We start from the raw sequence: 6,734 nt of genomic DNA on the forward strand, positions 1-6,734 counted from the left end.
ACACGCGGAGTAGCAGCAGCGCACATGTTGCATGTGCGACTCGCCGTCGCTTTGGCAAACTTTGCCACTCAACAACTGGCATAAAAAAAAAAATACGAAGAAAGAAACCTAGGAGAGCTCTAATCGAGCATAGCCGGACGAGCTAATACCCTAGCGCCAAAGCTTGTCAAATATTCTGACAAACATTCTCAAAATACTTTCAAGAACCACAATCGGTATCCATAGTCCGATCTCTCTGCGTGTTTCAGGACTTTAGCAATTAGTGTATACCAGAGCGTAGGGTTCTAGCAAGGAAAATTTTTTCGCAATTCGTGAATGGGGGAGACATCATAAAAGCGATCTACAACCCATACGAGAAGCTACACCTAGATTAGATGAATCTGGCTCTGACGATCTTCGAGTCATAGATCGATCTTATGTCATAGAAAAGACATGCGCCAAAGTCAATATTTCGACTCTGGGACCAGCATCAACCGAGAACAAATCAACTATATGAATAGTTATTCTCCTCTCAACGAAAGGATTTACAGACATGGAAACGAACATGGCTTTTTGGCTTCTCAATCAAGAATAATACCATATGCTCTTTCTAGGCTCGTATATGTTTCCCAGCGCATTATACCCCATTTGCCCGTCTGCCATGGGTGCGGGATGATGTTAAAAAAAAAAACGAATGTGGCCATAAAAAATGGAGTACAGCAAACGAAAGATTTGAGGAGCTGATGCGCAACAAAATAAAGTACTCCTTAAATATTTACGTTCCATGGATTCAATATGTGCGATGGCCTTTGCCTCGGGCCACGCACACGCACACGCACGCACACATAAGGCTGGCCTGGTCAGCCAATCAAAGGCCACTCGACAGGCCGGCTTAGCCGGCGGCTGCTCTCCTGCCTCTTCCCCGACAGAAGTTCAATGCACGCAAGGTCCACAGATTAGACGCGGCGAACAACTAGACAGCCGCACACATTTTTTATGCAAACAACAAAAATGCAAAAGAATAGAAAAAAAAACTGAAGTTAAATGAAATAAGAATGCGGCGTAGCTGGTCAGCTAAGCGCCGGAGATAACCCCCCGTCGGTAAACGAAGTCAGGCCAATGGAGAGAATGAGAGAGAGAGAGAGAGAGAGAGAGAGAGAGAGAGAGAGAGAGAGAGGGCTGAAAGCCAAATCAAAATGATGCAAACAGCGCAACAAGAATTCTGCGTGAACTTCAACTTTGGCTCTTACACAAGTCTTAAACGAGTGCATGGCACACATGCAGATGCCTTAAGTAAGCGATTAAGTGGAGCCCGTTTCTTAAAGCACAATCTCCCATGTGGCGCCTAACGTGGCTATGTAAGTCGCGAGGGTAGCTTAAGTCTGTCTGAGGTCTATCAATGATAGTAAAGCTTTGCTTCAATTTGTTGGTGCATATGAACTTCGACAGTTGCCCGCGTTGGGCGCCTTTACGTTTTAAATCAATCAGAAAACTTGTGCTTTGCAAATCATAACATGAACAGTCTCTTTGACATTTGTGTGGCATCAAATGTTTGGGCTCCCAGTCAAATTTCCAATTTCTAAAACAGTCTGGCCTCGCTAAAATAAGTAGTTGAATTACCCACTTTGGGCGCCACAAACTTCACTTCACCAGAGCTGACATACAGTTTAGCTCTTTTTTAAAACGAATTAAGACGGAAAGAGATTGCTTGACTCTTTAGTGGCAAACCAACGAGGTTAAACTGCCCAGCTGGCGCCCAACGAGTGTCAACATATTTATAGCTTGCAATGTTGCAATGGATTTGCTTTCAATTACAAAAACTCGTTTGGGTCAATCAACCGATAACCTCCGACTGCCTTGGATAGTTAAACAGGGCTGTTTGTGGGCATGTGGTTAACCGATTTACTTTTTTTATGTGATCCGAACCCATTAAAGATGCATTAAAAAGGGTATAAATACATATTGCACCTTTGAATAATGTGAACAAAACATATTCTTAAAAAAGTCTCTTGCAATGTTTGTCATAAAGATCTGACAATAAAGTCCAAAGATAATGATGAGCGGGAGAAGAAGCACAGCCAAATTCGTCATCTATATTAAAAGCACAGCTACATTTTTCTATCTTAGTGGAGTAAAGAGAAGAACAAGCACAGCCACAGCCAAGTACAAAGTAGTACAGGGTATCTCGTAGTCGGGCACTTTCGCTGAGACCGCGCGTAAAATACATTATTTTCTTCATATTGTAGGTGTTTTTTACGGTGTAAACAAACTGAGGACTGACTGACTGACTGACAGACTGACTGACTGACTGACTGAATATTTTACTGACTGACTGATTGATTGACTGATTGACGCTTCTTAAATCGTTTCAGCAGACGTCAAACGGGCTTCTCATATAGCTGCCGTGGAATGCGTGTCGCGCAGCATGGTCAATGGTATTATGTTTGTTGTTATTGTTGTTGTTGCCGCTTGTTCATTGTGCTGGCAATAATTGTAAAAAGATTAAAGGGTATTTTAATTAAAAATTATATTTATTTGATTTAATTTTTATTGGCGCTTTTTAAAAAGCCATTTAACGTGCGACAACACACGCAGCGAAAGCGCTTCAAGTGGGCGCTGCCCAGCTCGTGTGTTCGTGTGTGTGTGTGTGTGTGTGTTTGTGAAGGGGGCGTGGCAAGAGGGCAGGAGGAACGGGCGCCTCTCACACATAAGTGTGAATTCAACAACGCAAGGAAATTAATCTTAAGCCGCAGACAGCGAAAAGCCAAAAATAAATCAACAATGCAATAATTTATCAGAAAATATGTGTCCGTTGCAAGTGCAGCAGCAGCAGCAGCAGCAGCCCACACGCTGAGAGTGAGGCATACTCTCTCTCTCTCTCTCTCTCTCTCTCGCTCTCACTCACTGTCACTCTCTCGCTGACACACACACACGCACAGGCTGTCTCGCTTACTCTGCCTGCTGCGCTGAAAAGTATGCAACAGTGTTTGCGTTTGAATTTGGAGCGTCAGCAGAATGAGTCAGCTGCATATATCACTAGCGTGGTGGCGGGGCAGGGGGCCGAGCGGGGCATGTGGCAGTCGGCACTTAAGTCTCTGTAAAATCCACTGTCATGGCAACGCCAGGCACACACACACACACACACACACACCGACAAAAAAACAGCATCGAAAAGCAGCTGCACAAGCAGAGGTCCCGCTGTTGCTGCTGTCCACGTTTGTGGACGCACGAAATATGAGCTAAAGCGACACACACACACACACCACATACACACACACACACACAGACAGACAGACAGACAGATAGACAGGCATTGAGGCTGAGGCTCAGGTTGGTCGCCGGCTCGTTGTCAGTTCATGAATCAGTACAGCGGCCACGTCAGACGCCACAGTCAGCCGCTCAGTCAGTCTGGCAATCAACACCCGGGCCCAGCCAGCACTTCGTACCCAGATACCCTGCCACGCCCCCATCTCCCGCCCGGGCCCATCGGTCGGTCAGCTGCAACGTGTTTGCGCATTTGGCTGGTTAAAATGTTGCTGCTTCATTATCTGGCCTCTGTGTCCAGCCTGTGCAGCTGCAGCTGCAGCTGCAGTCAAATGCAATAATGTGGGCGCCTTTCACACCTACCCTGCACTGTCCCTGCCTCCCGCCCTGCCCCTGCCCCCTCCCCATTCTCGCAGGGCAATCTCTCACTTGTCGTCGCCCGTTGCAGCTGCACAAATTGCTTAAATTATGCAAAATATGCGCGCCAGCAAACCAAAAGCACAATTCACACACCCGCTAGCCAACACTGCCGACAGCCGGACAGACGGATGGCACAGTGTTGGTAAGTGCTGCATGCGGCATGCGGCATGCGGCCCACAGCCTTTGGCCACTGGCTAGGCCCGTTGTCAACGCACATTGACGACGGCCCACCAACAAAAACAAAAGCAACAACAAAAACACTTTCAAATTCATTTTCAAATTGATGAAACTTGCCCGCGTATGTGTGTGTGTATGTGCCTGTGTGTGTGTCTGCCTTTGAAGTTGTTAAAGGGTTCGATTGGCAGCTAAGCCCAGGTCACACGCTGGCCAACCCCCCCCCCCCCCTCAAAAAAAAAAAATTCTTCCTCGACTACCTCCAAGGCCCCACCCGAACCCGCCCCCACCCAGTACGCGGCACTAAGTCTACCCTTTGCCACATTAGGCCCCCCGCCGCCAGCCCCCCGCAGTCATCCGCGCTGCGAGTGTCTGTTCACGTTGTGCTTTGTATTCACAAATCCAATCCAATTTAAGAGTGTAATTACATCAATTAAACTTAATCAAACTGTTTCAAAAGAGACGCGACGCGAAAAACGCAACTTCAACTTTTAAGGCGGAATTGCCTGACACGCACCGTGTCACAAAACCCTTTAAACAGTCCACAAAATATTTAAATTGTCAATTGTAGAATTTTTGCAAATTTGTGCGTAATTTTAATTTAGGCAAAATTATATATTTATTTATTTTATTTATTGTAGATTTTTAAACTTATTTTTAATCTCATGATTTATGCTTTAAAGTCGCAAACTTTACTACAATTTCGTCCTATTTTCGATCTTTTATTTTAGCGCAAGAAAATAGAGAAACAATAAAAAGAAAATTGCTAAAAAGCGCATAAAAATCTCTTACAAATCTAAGTAAGAGCCAGAGGTAAGCATTTCCGACTTCATAAAGTATATTCTTCAAATCAAAATTATAAATATATTTTGCTTTAAACAGTAATTTACCGATAAATTCCAAAATGTAAAATCGAATCATATGAAAATCTAATCATGTGCATCTTTCTCTGTGAATTAAATCGCTTGAATTACTTATTTTTATATATTAAGATAGTACAGATCGATTTAATCACTAGCATTTTTCGATAACTCTTCTTATTTTCACAATATCGATAAATATCGATTGTTCAGACAAGACTCTCGAAAACTATCAGAGCTAGATAAACCAAGCTTTGTATGCAGCCTCCCGTTTAGCATATGCGTATTAAAAATAGTTACTTTTGTATGTCATGTTCAGGCTTTGATTTCAATTATAAAAAAAAAGATCGTACTTTGAACACCGATGTTCATTAAGAAGTCATTTTTCATACATAGTCAGAGGCAAGTTTCCACGGTATCTACTCGTCGAGCACTCCCCAACAGCGCAGACTCACATGCTTTTTCATTCTTGCTGTTATTTTTGTATAGTTCAGTTTCAAGAATATATATATTTCTGTCACACTGTGCGCATTTCGTGCTCTGCCTATGCCTTCTCACTCTTTCCTTCCTGTCCCGCTTGCCCTGTCTCTCGCTCTCTCTCTCTCTCTCTCTCTCTCTCTCTCTCTCTCTCTCTGTCTCTCTCTCTCTGTCTCTCTCTCTCTGTCTGTCCCGCACACACTTGTGAAAATTCACGTGCTCAAAATTCGCGCACACTAATTAAGTGCCTGGCAAGTAAGAAGTAAGTTGCCTCATGATGAGCAGCAGCAAGATGCCGCAGCTTCGCCAGCAGCAGTAGCTGCTTCTAACCGACCCCCCCCCCCCTCCCCCGATCCCCCGACCCACCCCGCGCCCCTTTTGGTAGCACCTGCTGTTGGGCTTTGGCATCAGGTTCTTGCGCCTTTGCTTCATATAATTTATGTTACATTTGCTGGCTGTGGCATAACTTTGCCCTGTGCAACTCGCACTTGCCACTTGGCCTCAGCCACCGCATCCCCCCCGCAGCTCTTCATCTGTCTCTCTGTCTGTCTCTCCGTCTGTCCGTCTGTCACTTAGTCAGTCAGTCAGTTCGTCAGTCACTTTGAGTTCCAAATCAAGTCAGGCAGCTGGGCGGCAGGCAGCCAGGTGTGTCTGTGTCTGTGTGTGTGTGTGTGTGTGTGTGTGTGGGTTGGAGGCATGTGGCACGTGACTTAAATAAATTGCGAAAAATCTTTCTCGCTTTGCTTGCGTACAAGTATTTCGCATAGTTCACCTAAAAAACGCCACCCAGCCCAAACTTTGGCTCTGTCTTTGTTCTGCGCCCGACTCCCTTCCTTGCTCCCTTTCAAAAACGCTAGCATTTATGTGTCTGTCTGTGTGTGTGTCATGACTTTATTAGCAGTCAGAACTTGGCATAGCGCCACCTGTCGGCAAGAACTTTGCCACACACACATAATCAACACCTAATCAAAGTAATAGAAACTTATTGAATTAATCGCCAGGCATTGAATTTCTATTTGTTATTTGCACTGATTAGTGAGGCAGTTTCTCTCCCCCCCCCCCTGCCTTCCCTATTCCCCCCTTATTAACTCAAGTGAATAGCAAGCGCCTGCCCCCAGCCAAGCCCATTCCATAAATCTACAGACTCATTATAAGCACTCGACTCGCTAATCATCTAAATTGGCAAAAATTCCCATCGCTCTCTGTCTCTCTCTCTCTCTCTCTCAGTTTCATCGCTCTGCCGCTTTCCAACACTCCGTCTAGCTGGCTGGCTGGCCAGTGTTGACAGCTGTCAGCAGTTGTTGCATTGCCCGCCATTTGGCGAGCCCATCAATTTTGATTAGTTCGGCATTGAGCGGAACGCGTCAATAACTCCAATTAGACCAATCAAAGGCGAGCATAGCAAGTCGCTTTGCATATGCGAACTGGGTCTTAGTTGTCCGTCTATCGATATTTTGATAGTTTCAGTTGACATTTGATTTATCACTTGCCCGTTATCGCCCCAGCTGCAACTATTCACATTTTTTTCGGATTATTAAACACCTCTCACTTAATAGATAG

This window comes from Drosophila virilis, chromosome X, assembly GCF_030788295.1.
Source record: "Drosophila virilis strain 15010-1051.87 chromosome X, Dvir_AGI_RSII-ME, whole genome shotgun sequence".
NCBI lineage: Eukaryota > Metazoa > Arthropoda > Insecta > Diptera > Drosophilidae > Drosophila > Drosophila virilis.